The sequence below is a fragment of the Rhinopithecus bieti genome, unplaced genomic scaffold, assembly GCF_001698545.2.
Source record: "Rhinopithecus bieti isolate Rb0 unplaced genomic scaffold, ASM169854v2 scaffold_1252, whole genome shotgun sequence".
Classification (NCBI taxonomy): Eukaryota; Metazoa; Chordata; class Mammalia; order Primates; family Cercopithecidae; genus Rhinopithecus; species Rhinopithecus bieti.
In genome coordinates, this window is record NW_016803479.1 from 371,008 (window position 1) to 384,642 (window position 13,635).

The window sequence follows — 13,635 nt, forward strand, 5'->3', positions numbered from 1 at the left end:
GATTTTCAATCTCTGCCTATTGAGATTATCTTGTGGATATTCTTTTTCAGTTGGTAAATAAAGTGAATTAAATTAATTTGCTTCTGAATTTTAAATCCGCTTGCATTCCTGCATTCCTGAGCTAATACTCACTTAGTCATCATATTTTACTTTTTCAAAAATTATTTATTTTATTTTTTATTTTTTTGAGACAGAGTTTCATTCTTCTTGCCCAGGCTGGAGTGCAGTGGTGCAGTCTCGGCTCACTGCAGCCTCCACCTCCTGGATTCAAGCGAGTCTCCTGCTTCAGCCTCCCAAGTAGCTGGGATTACAGATGCCCGCCACTAAGCCTGGCAAATTTTTCTATATTTAGTAGAGACGGGGTTTTTCCATGTTGGCCAGGCTGGTTTCAAACTCCTGACCTCAGGTGATCTGCCTGCCTTGGCTTCCCAAAGTGCTGAGATTATAAGCGTGAGCCACCACACCCGGCCTATTTTATCTTTTTTAATTTTATTTTTGTTGAATTTGATTTGCTAACATTTGGTTAAGCACATTTTTGTCTATGTTCATGATAGATATTATCCTGAAATTTTCATGTAAAGTCTTTTCCTTATTTTGGTGTAAAGGTGATGGTAGCCTTCCAGAATGTGCTGAGAAGAAATTTCCTTATGTTTAATTTTCTGGAAGAGATGATGTAGAAGTGGTATCATTTATTCTTTAAATGTTTGGTAGAATCCACCAGGAAAGTTATATGGCTCTGGAATTTTCTTTTTGAAAACATTACAGGCTACAAATTCAATTCCTTCATTTCATAATTGGCTCTCAGATTATCTGTTGTGTGTGTGTGTTATTTTAAGTGAATTGTGGTAGTTTGTGTCATTCGATGAATTTTCCCATTTCATCTAAGTTGTTGAATATTGGCATAAATTTGGTCACAATATCCTCTGCTTTTCAGCTTCAAGGTCATCCTTTTAAAAGTTTTCCTATGGTTCTGAATCTGAGACTCAGTAAACCTCATTTCTGTTTTGCCAGCTTACCTTCCTATCAGGATCTGCCAATAGAGGGCACTAGAAAGAAACTATACAGCAGCAGGAAGAAGACTTTGCTATCATTATATGCTTTCTACTTTCTGGTCTTGTCAATAACACCCACCAACATTTCTTTACAGTGGCAGTTGATTCTACCCTACATTTTCCCCCAGTACTTACTAAACCAGATTTGAAGCTTGTCAGAGACAACAGCACCAGCTGACTGATGTATGCTTCTCATAGGTCGGTATGCCAGACCCATAGGGCACCTCCTCTGATCTTAGCAACACCAGTCACAGGTCTCAATTTCATCTTCAGAGAAGCCCTGCTCCAAGTCACTAAGTTCTAATAATTTAGAACTCTTTCATGGTTAGTGCTGCTCCCTCCAGATGTAACCTCATTGACCCCACAGTGTTGCTCCCAATTTGTCTTCTGAATTCTTCAATCTCTAGTTAATAATTATTTGTATTAAATTATGTTTCTTACATTCACTGGGATGGTTTTTGTATTCTACCTGCACCCTAGTTAATGTAATAACTATATAACTATATATTTATTTCTACTTTATTCAAATTTTTATGTTACATTTAATTTCTTCATAGTTGAATTAGTTACCAAAGGAAGTCTAATCAAAATAAAACTATTTTATTTAGTTCAAATACATCTGATGTTTCTATTTCCATGCAAGGAAAGAAATGGTTTGACATTTTTCAAACTTTTGTTTCTAATATAGCACATAAGGCAATCTATTGAAAAACAACAAGAAAGTATGAGTAAAAATGGTTAAGCACCCTTATTTTATTAGTCTGGGTAAAGCATGGGCTAGACAACAGACATTCTTTAATGTCCTCAATGTTAGAATTCATGATTGTATTAAATCAGGCTCCCGAATTATTCATGAAATTTGATCTGAGGACTAAGCATGATGAGAAAAAAGAACCACAATTGACATATAGTTTGATTGCATCTAATTTCCTGGTGATGACCATGAATTTGCTTATATTTGTAAGACTGTTGCAAAATCTTTGGTATTCATTGTTTTTTTTTTAGCAATTTGGGATTTTAGAAAATATAAAGATAGCATTATAACATTTGTATTTCCTGCTCTAGTATTGTGTAATATTTTGCTTGAAATCTAAGTATGGGATTGTTTTATATGACAAATATATAGCTTGAGACACATATTTTCTTTCTTTCTAGAGATCGTAACCCCCTCTTGTTTTTTTCCTGTGTCTCCTAAATATACTCCTATCAACCATGTCACATCACGTTACATGTTCCTGGATAATTTCACTTTCATTAAGGAACCGTATTGAAGCCTATATCCTCAAAAGTGTATGCAACTCCTTCTGTCTCAACAAGAGGTAAACTGGCTGAACATTGCAGATTAACTTTGGAGGATCATCACTGTTATTTGAAAGAAATTCTATATTGCTGTAAAACTGGATTGGAAACTGCTTTAGCTTAGCTGCAAAACCTGGGCTAAAACTCAGGGCTGAAAATATTACTGTGCCAATTCATCACTTGAGCAGAGCAGAAATCATAAACATTTATAGTTTACTTCTCATAATCCTTTGATTCCATCACCTCCCATTTGTAGACTGGTAATACTGTTGTGACAGAAACAAATATACTCATCGAAAGGTATACACTTGTTGAAAAGCCTTTCTAGAGAAAACTTCCAGCAGTAACAACAGTATTGCTTCTACTATGCATGTGGAACTCATATAAAAAGTTTAGTTTGTATCACTCATACCTACCATTTGCTGATCTGTGTTATTTATTACATTCCAGGTACAATCTGTGTTATCCCCTTATCGGCAGAACTGTATCATGTCTCTTTATACCACTGTCACTTCTAATATGGCTCTTATATGGTAGGTGCTCAAAAATATTTTGAATGATAATGATGTTGAATATTTTAGGCATGAAAACAGCTCATCTAATTCCACAAAAAATTACTAGGTTGAGATTTCTTAAAATTCCTTAAAGATGAATGGGACAAATTAAAGATAGAGCTTTCAAATTTCTTTAGTATTTGACCCCTGTGGCCTAGGAAGATTTTAAAATTAGTGTTAACACAACAAACACAACTATAAAAAAAACCAGCTTTTCTTTTCAAAGTCATGAACTTATATGTAATAAGAGTCAAATGCAACTACTTCTTTCAGGAAAAAGGTATTTTAGGATGAATATCACTGTACTATTTATAATTCCTGTGTGTCTGATTGGAGAATTTGTATTTATTCTTGGTTATTCTGGGCTGGGGAAGCATCAATGAGAAAAACATAAGCCATTTTCTACTATTTGCCTTTCTTTCCCTTTTTAAGTATCTTTCTCATTTCTATTTCCTTATTTTTTCACTTCTTATCATTTCATTTTGTGTGCATTCACTGTTCATTTTACCCAACTAAATGCATCAATCATGTCATTCAAGGCTTCAAAGTTTGACTAACACTTCTATTTATATTTAAGATGATTATTATTAATATATGTATGGCCAAGTAACAATGTCGTTACTGTTGCCAATACCATTGTTATCATGAAATATTCAGTGTCTTTTGGAGATACCAAGAGTACCAGACTAGTAATAGATATATTCCTTACCACTGTCATAAAGTAGCTTCCAATCTGTTTGAGAGATCCAAGTCACATAATAATAGTGGTTCATATTTACTGAAAATATGCTATATATCAAAAACAGATCTAACAATATTTTTGTATTCATGTATACATCACAAAACTCTACTAGATAGATGTTATTATTCCCATGTTATAAACTCAGAAGTCTAAAGGATCAAAGAAAGGAAGGTATTTGCTCCAGTAGACACAGATAATAAATAATAGAGGCAAGATTTGAACCCATGCAGTCTGGTGCAAAAGCATTAATTTTGGCAATGAATGTGATTGCACTAAAGACACATAAAAATACATTTTCCTAAGGTCTTTATGGTTTAATATAAAGTAATAAGTCATCAGAGGTATGGTAAATCTTTGTGAGTGTGCTTCTGCTTTTCACATTATTTTACTTGTTTTATTTCCTTGTTTAATATAGGCAAATAGAGGGAATAAAGAAAAACCTGAATTTATTTTCCTGCAGTTGTTAATGTCAGAAAGATCCAGTCACATATTTCTAAAAAAGAATATGTTCAAGGGTTGCGAAGTAATGAAAAACTATAAGTTAGCTGTAGGATAGAAAAGTGCACCTGTTTTTGACTTTCATGAATGCATGATTCATTTTATGTGAAAGAAAATGTGCAATGTACTCAGAGCAAAAAAAAAATCAGGAAAGAGTACATTATATAGAAAGTGTATCAGCCGGTGACAGTGGCTCACACCTGTAATCCAGAAGCCGAGGAGGGTGGATCACCTGAGGTCAGAGTTCGAGACCAGCCTGGCCAAGATGGTGAAACCTTGTCTCTACTAAAAATACAAAAATTAGTCGGACATGGTGGTAGACAACTGTAATCCCAGCTACTCAGGAGGCTGAGGAAGGAGAATCGCTTGAATCCGGGAGGCAGAGGTTGCAATGAGACAAGATCGCGCCATTGCACTCCAGCCTGGGCTACAGAGTGAGACTCAGTATCAAAAAAAAAAAAAAAAGAGAAACAGAAAGAAAGCATATCACCCGTAAAAAAAAATTTATTGGCAACCCTCACAAGAAAGTTCTATAGGTTATTTTTCTTGACTGCAAGTGCTCCCCAACATAGCTGTCAGACCTTGGTAACCCCTATGCAAGTAATTTCAGCTTAGTGGACTAAAATGAAGTAGTGACTAAATAAAAACAGAAACAGAATTATTGATATTTTAATATGTACCGATATGATTCCTACCTGCCAGTTCTTTACAATAGCACAAAAATACTATTTATCATTATTAGCAAAAATGAAATACTTCAAGGTGGTCAGCTCAAAACCTATTAATATTTGAGTAGTTGTTGCTATATATTAACATCATACTAAAGTGTTTGGTTAATTTATTGATGATTAAAACTGTCAAACCAACTTCTTTTTACTTTTAATGAGAATTATTTTAATGGGAATTTATAGGTTAGATGAAGTTTAATGTTTTTACCTATTCCTGACCTTGGATTAACAGGGGAAGGTGAAATTTTGCTTCTGTTTTGACCTATAGTAAAACATTTTCATTTGTTTATATTCTAGTGGATCTTATATAATTCCTCATTCTGTAGTTAATAAAATCTTAAAAATGACTGACTTTGCTTAGTGCTTAAGTTTAATGAAAAATATTTAGAATGAACAGTATCAATTCATACATGATAGTCATTATTGAAACATGTTCTCATGTATATTACAAATCCTTGCCTAAAGAACATAGCTAAATCTTTATCCAGAAACTCTGAGACTAGTACTTGTGCTATTCCTATCAAGAATGGTTTCTTTTAACATAATATTGATTCTTTTCTTAAATTTATGGAATATTCTACATATATTTGTTACAGTTCACAAGATCTTTTGCTAGTTCCTCAAGCTTCAACCTTTAAACCTTTCTATCTTTACTATAGAGTGAATGAACTGTATATATTTTTTCTTCCAGCCATTGTCAAAACACATCTGACATAAAAAATTAAAAGTTATAACACTCTTTGAACATTTTAATGCCCATATTTCTCCTTGCACAATATATGATGATGAATTTTCTGCAGAATGCCTTTTGCAATAGTAGGGAGAAGTTTATAAAAATTCTCTTGAAATTATATTTGAAAAACAACATCTTAAATTCTGCTAAAAGACTCTCACGTTTACTAAAAGTCTTTTCTCTTCAGGACTACCTTCTATTCTCTGGGAGTACCAGTAGAAAACATAGAATATCTGTGTTTGCTGTCATGCTGGTGTTTTGTTTCATTTATTTTCACTAGATAACAGAACTACAAAACAATACATTATTAAGATGAGACCTAGTAGTAAGGTTCACTTCTCAATTTTATTTAGGCATATTAAAACCTACGAAGCTTTGCATTAAAACACTACGAACCTTCTCTGCATTATAACTTTTTGAAATCATTCTATAGACTATAAAGACAAAAAAAAAAAACTTTCTTGGTTGTGATTTTAAAACTGTAGAGAAAAAATAATTCAATATATATTTTTGATGTTTGCTCTTGTTAATACAATGAAATTTTGGTTGTTGTCGTTCAGAGATTCTGAAGGTTGATTAGGATGCCTATTTTTAAAATAAATAATTTCATTTTAGGACAATTGTCAGTTTTTTTGATAAGGTTTGAAATAGCTGAAATCTGAAGCCTGGACTGTGCCTTTAATATATACGGAATCTTAAAACTTTTCCTCTCTCTTGTAAATTTCATAATAAGTTCTTTCACAAAAAAATGTATGTTCACTTGCTACCTCAATAGAATATTGCGAATTTTTATTTACTTATATATTTTTAAATAACATTTTGTTCAACCAAAATTCATTAGGCTAGTCATTTTAAAGATCTTAGAGGATTTAAAACTTCTACTCTTTTTTGTTCAATTTATTTTATTGAGTAAAATTACATAATCAACCTGTGAAACTTTAATTTCTGTATATTGTAAAACTAAAAAATAGTCTAGGCTTTTATTCTTAATAAAGATTTTCCTTACTCTAAGTAGAATTGTGTATTATCAAAAGCATACAATCCTGAATTAACTGCAACTAAATTCAGTTAAAATGATTTGAGTGCCTATCCGAGTATTTTCCTATGATTTCTTGTTTAGCTCTTATAATTTCATTTAAATGTTGGAATTTTCATCCCCATTTACAAATGAGAAAACAAGAGTTCAGGGAGATTGGAGGGGTTAGAGTGCCAACCCTCATACGTTATACTGCAAGTCTTAATTGGAAAGCTATACCTACTAGCATTAAAACCAGTAACTGGTTCCGTCTAGAAGCTTTTTGAGATGGCTCACTGATTTATCAAAAGTGTCACATCATAGGGCACCTCAGACCATACTGACTGAGTCTGTCAGTCTAAGGAAGACTTAATTTCATAAAAGCTTTCATAAAAGATATAATTTGCAATTCAAAATTGGGTTCACCTTTTCTAATTAGGTGAAATTACAGTTGCCAGATCATAATTAAAGGTTATGTGACAGACAGGGGTGTTTATTTGGATTATATCAGATTATTTTTCCAGGCTTCTGAATATTGTAGCTTTTAAAGAGCATGGATTTTAAAACCTTCTGACATAATATCTATTTTTATTTAGGAGTAAAGCTGTTCCTCCTTTCTGAACTTGAAATGCAGCTATGATTGTCTGTATTATGAGAATCATATTCAAGTGCATTTCTCTTTCGACCAAACTGCCTAAGGTATTGATGTCAGAATATTTCCCTTCTAATAAGCACATGATGTTTCCCAGAGATGCTATGAAAAATATCACTCTGCCTCAAACTGAATTATAGTAATACCATTTAATAATGCTTTTTAAAATGCCTCAAATTATACATCATAAAATATTGAAATATAGAGGTAATATACAGGAATTGCACTGCCAAAAAATGTCTTATAGTTTTGCCCATTGGAAAGTGAAAATGCATGACAAAAAAAACTGCCAAAAATATGACAGCTTAGATCTTGGTGTTCCTCCTGGCACCAAACTCCCATAAATTGTAACAACCTAGGGGCAGTGCAGAGTAGTTGCAAAGAATCTACAGTGAGATTGCCTATAGGATGAACACGAAAGGTTTGTTTTTGGTATTTTTTCCCCTATAAAATATGCAAATGCCTAGGGATGTTGTAAGAATTCAGAGTTAATAAATATAAATTACCCAAAATATCATTTAACAAATAGTTTGTTCTCATAATTATCTCTCTTTTGCACAGAGAATATGTGATAGAAGTTTTGCTTACTACACTTCTTTGAAGTTAATTAAGACAATTCATATTTTATTTTATTAAAATTCCTGTTCTGTCAGGTTTCTTTAAAAATATTCATTTGGTACCATGTGATTTGTGAGTAACTAAATTAATCTCAGCATTACGTAACTTTTATCTTTTCAGCTTTTCTTGGAGCTTAAATCAATATTTTGCCGTTAGTTAATGAAATAGATTTAGCTCAGGGTTGGACTCTAGTGACCTCAACCAAAACACTTTAAATCTGTAATACATTGATTATATTCCTTATTCCTTACAGACATTTCATTGTAAAACTTTTCTATGTCAATATTTTAATATGTTTAGTTATTTAAAATATAAGCACATATACTCAATTTCTACTGGATTATATGGAAATATGATTCATAGCACAATGCATTCTGAAACTCAATAGCAATGAGAAAAATAGAATAAATATAATTTTAAGATTTATAGGATTTATATGGGCACTTTTTTCTTCCATTTCTTCAATGGAGATGTATTGAGAATATACCATGTGTAAGACACTGTGCATCTAGCGTATCATTAACTTTAGCGCTAAGCTGAAACATCAGAAATGTTTAAAATGTCACTGAAGTTTTCCTTTGTTTGGTATTTTGTGTTTTAATTCCTTATCATAAGGTTCTTAATGTGCTTTATTCCATTGTAAATATCAAGTAATTAATTACTTAAAAGTGTTTTCCTTGGGATTATTTATACTAACATATTATAGCAACCATTTTTATTCAATCAAAATATTTTATTTATCTCTGATACCCTAAAAAGCTTTCTTTATAAAAATGAACAGCTACTTTCTCTAAATGATTTTGCCGTCATGGCAACTGAAGCACTCAATAGCGATACCATGCCAAGGATGGGACTGGATTATTATGCTAATATAATTTTTGAAATAATTAGGTTATGAAGATGCTTTGCCTTTTCTAGTTGAGAGATTTGTATAACATTGCTAAGTAAATTATTCTGAAAATATTAACTTGTTTACTTTAATCAGTTATTGTCCACTGACTCTCTTATCACTGTTTTACAATCTCCCATCATATACATGTTTCAGAATTGCCTAATTTGATTCTTACCAATTCACTGATTATCTTCTGTTTTGAATTTCATTTGATGTCTTTTTCTGGCATCTTTCTGATTTTGTGGATGTGTTTCAGTACATGGGTTACAACAGACTTAAGAAGTAGGAGTCATTTAGGTCAGAGAAGCTGAAATATCAAAGAATATGATTTAGGAGAGTTAACCTTTACTTCTTGCTGTTTTGCAAGAGTTCTCTAACTATGTATAGATTCTTAGGACATTTGTGTCATTTTGATTTTCAGAGAATGTGTTTAAGTTGGGCTATGTGTATATGAATAGGATATCATCAGCAAATTCTTTGGTCTGAGTTGCTAAGTGAGTTTAGGGCTGGGGAAACAAACCTGACTGGGAATCTGTCACTTGCAGATCTATACTATGTCACTTTTTCCATCACTGTGGATGGGTAAGTGTAAAAGAGTGTCAGAAAATAGATTGCTTGGACCATGTTTTCCTTAGGATATTGAAGTTGCCTGGAGAACATTTTAGTTTGTTATTGGAACAGAGCTATTAATTCAGACATAGCAAATAAAACGTTATAGCATCCAAAGCAAATGGAGGAACTAGCAAAATAAGGCCAAAGATACAGTTATACAGTGGCTCCCAACAATTGTAAAACAGGGTCTATACACAAAATTTGGGATAACAACAATTAACTGGGAGAGTGAAGACTAACCAAACACTATTGCTTGAAATTTCTGTGTAACAATTTGGCAAAGTTTTTTGTTTTCATGATCTGAGTAATTTGCTCAGTTTTACAATATAACGATAAATCGAGTTATAAATTAATTTTGATTTATAAAATACCTACTACTTTTAATAAAACATGCAGATATTGCTTTCAGAAATAAAAGGTATTCATTTACAAATCAATATCTGTTGCTTATCATGATTAGTTAAAAGTGACTAATGCTTTAAAATATCATTTCACTTGAAATATTGTAATCCTGTTTATTTTACTAAATATATAAATTTGGCCTTATTAGATGTATACCTAATATGTGCAACTGAAATGATTGGTTATGTTAAAAATTCTCCACATCATAAACCCAGTCCCAAACCATACTAAAATTGTTTACCTCATGAAGTCACTATCTGTATTCAACTTCTTGATGAAAGTATTTCTGAATCTCAAATTTACTTTTATAAAAAATGTTAAACTTATATTTTTTTCAGGTTTATTTTTTCTTTTTAGAAATTTATTCTTACCTCCGAAAAGTATCTGTTCTCCAAGGTAAATCAATCTGCTGCCTACCCGACTCCATACAGAAATATTTGAAACCCCTCAAAACTTGCTGTAAATTTGGTTATATATTCTCTAATTGTTGAAATAGAGAATATATTAAGCTTGCTGATTTTATTAAGTTGAGTGAACAAGAATACCTAATATTATAAGAAGAAAAAAGGTAACTAAAGCATAGTATAAAACTAATTTGATAAAACTAAGAAATAAGGTTTTCCAAAAAGAAGAAATGTACCTCAACATTGTTGATCAGGAATAAACCGATCAGTTTTTACAGCTTTTATCAAAGCATAATTGATACATAATAAACTGTACACACTACATGTGTAAAATTTGGTGAGTCTTGACACACACACATACAGACACACAGACACACACACACACACTATATGAAACCATGACTACAACTAAGATAATGAACATATTCATCGTTCTGTAAAATGTCCTCCTGCCCTGGTGTAATCCATCCCTTCCTCTCCCTCGCCTACCTCAATCCCAGGCAAGCACCAATCTACTTTCTGTCACAGTAGAAGATTTTGTATTTTTAAACATGTAATATAAATGAAAACATAGAACATAATTCCTTTTTGTTTGACTTTGTCACGGCAATTATTTTAAGTTTCATCCATGTTGGTACATATAGAAGTGACAGTTCCTTTCAATGGCTGAGTAGAATTTATATTGCATAGAAACCCCAGAAATTGTTTATCCAATCACCTGTTGATAAAAGTTGGTGTGTGAATAAAACTGTAACCAACATTTGCATACAAGTCTTTGTGTGGACATTTGCTTTCATTTTCCTCTCAAGGTTATGGAGTGTCAGAATCATTTTGTAGGTATATATTTCACTTTTTAAGAAAATGCCAATCTATTTTCCCAAACACTTGTACCATTTTACATTCTCACCAGGAATGTATGAGAATTTCAATCTCTATATTCTTGCTAACAATTCGATAAGCAGTCATTTTCATTTTAGCCATTTTAATAAATGGGTAGTGGTATGCTGTGGTTTTAGTTTGCATTTTTCTAATGACAATGGAAATTTAGCATCTCTATATGATATGTACTCAATTGCTATCCATATATCTTCTTTGCTAAAGTGTACAAATTATTTGGAGGGAGATAATTAGTATTATTATACTGTAAAAATTCCTTATATATTCTAGATACAGGCCCTTTTTAGAATATTTGTTTTGCAAACATTTTCTTCCTGTCTCTGGCTTGCATCTTCATTTTCTTGACATCATCATGTGAAAAGAAGACATTTTAAATTTTATGAGGTTCAATATACTCACTTTATTTTCCTTTGGTGGTACATGCATTTTGTCCTGTCTACAAAGCGGACCTTTCTGAATACTCTATTCAATTCTCCATGAGTTTCAAGGTCTTTCTACTCTGGTTGGTGAGAACACACAGTTCCCAAACCCCTGTGTCAACTCTGATCATCATCCTACCTGCCCTTTCCTGTGTGTTTCTATTCATAGCCTCAGGTGGTTTTCTTCCTTATCTTTACTGACCATTACTCAGCTAGAGACTTGAGGGACCACTCTGAATAAACTCTGTCTCTTCAATTTAGGGAGGTGACTGGGCCCCATTTGGGGTCTTCTGTGCTCTAACGTCTACCTGAACTGTCCAAGCTGCAGGCTGGGCAATTGCTATGCTTACTTTATTTTCCTTCTCTTAAGGTCACTCTGCTGAGCTGCCTACTCTTCAATGATTGAAAACAAGTTTATATAGTTTGTCCTGCTTTTAAATTAATTGAGGCAAGAGAAGAAATCTAGACTGCTACTCTATCAAGGCCAGGAACATACGTCTATAATTGTCTTTTTATGCGTCTATGTCCCTCAATAAAATCTGAACTCCTTACAGGCAAAGGATTAAATCCATATTTGGTGTTCAATAAATCTTTGTTGAATAAAATGTATGTGTTTTTCCTAGATCCATGTGGTTTATTTGGAAATCAGAAGGCCTGCTTTTATGTGATTCTTCTATTTTAACTACCACCTATTCTACTGGAGATCTCTAAAACGAGTACTAAAAGAAAGGAATATAATCTAGAATACAAGTCCTTTACTCACTACTGGGCATTTCTTTGCATTCTTTTAGTCACTGTTACTTTTAACTTGCTCAACTCAGCTTTGGAAACAGAGTAAGATAAACATTATATCTCTTTTCTGAGAGCTTGAACAGCTAAATAGTCAAATGGACAGCAGCTGGACCATATATTAAACTAGAATTCTGACTCATGCTTTCAGCAACCAGCTCAAGAAGCCAAATCACCTCTTCTGTAGTCTTCAGTCTCAAACAGTCAGTATTTGATCAGATCAATAGCTGACAGTTTCCCCAAATTTTGTTGCTACTTCCAACTTAGGACCAACCAGAGAAAACCAAATAGATCGCTTTTAACCAATGACATAGAATGCTCTACTTTTAGTTACTCCATTTCCAGCCTCCCTATGCCACCATCCCCAGTCAAGGTATACCGGAATCCTTCCTTTTTTTTTTTTTCCTACTGGAAAGCTTTCCCACTCCTCTGGCTGGCATTGAGTCTGTGCTAAATGTAAGTAATGTTGACTTACTTCCTTGCTGTAGCAAGTAGTGAACAAACAGCATTTGTTCATTCTCTTTTGGGTAGTCTCAGTTTATTTCCACAAGCTTACAGCACAGTAGGAATTACAGTCCTAAACAGGGCATTACATGTGTGGTACATCATGGAAAAGAGAAACTGTGCCTACAGATGAGAACATAGCCTAGGATTTAGATGAAGAAAAAAGGCATTGAATACAAGAGTATGAATGTTAAAACAATAAAAATGTTATATTTTATTAATATATTCAGTTAAGAAAAGGCCCCCCATTTAATTTTTTCAGAGAACTTCATTTCTATTATTTACTTGTTTGTTTTGGCAAGAATTTATGGCATCTTTATGTGCTATGAAAACTGGCATTATTTCTAACCTTCCCATACATAGTAGAAAAAAATGTTGGGGCATATTTTATCCACTAATTGCTATTATTTTATTTTACTTCATCCCACACTTAGATTATGGAAAGAAGGAAAAAGGAAATAATAGCTATTGCATACCAGTCTAGTGCCAGACACAGGGTTAAGGTTGACACCATGTTGAAGAAATAATGTTATCTCCATTTTATCAATGACGAAACTCAGACACAAAGAACTGAAATAACTTGTCCAAGGTAACACAACCAGCAAAGTGTTTAATCCAAATCTAAACATACGTCTCTCTAACTGTACATCAAGGTTTCCCAACCTCCTCTGTCCTATTGACATTTTGGGTTGTGTATTTCTCTGTCGTGCTATCCTCTGCATTCTAGGATGTTTAGCAGTATCCTTGGCCTGCGTCCACCAACTGCCAGTTGCACTCTGCAGTCATGACAATCAAAATGTCTACAGACATTGTCAAATGTCTCTG

The 13,635-nt window shown here is 32.9% G+C and overlaps 1 long non-coding RNA gene across 1 annotated transcript; it reads left to right on the plus strand.

Moving 5' to 3' along the window:
• Positions 1-2,213: 2,213 nt before the first annotated feature.
• LOC108537151 (uncharacterized) lies at positions 2,214-12,050 on the plus strand. Its single transcript, XR_001887725.1, has 3 exons — positions 2,214-2,371; positions 2,802-2,884; positions 11,888-12,050. It is a non-coding gene; the product is annotated as an uncharacterized LOC108537151 (long non-coding RNA).
• Positions 12,051-13,635: the final 1,585 nt, after the last annotated feature.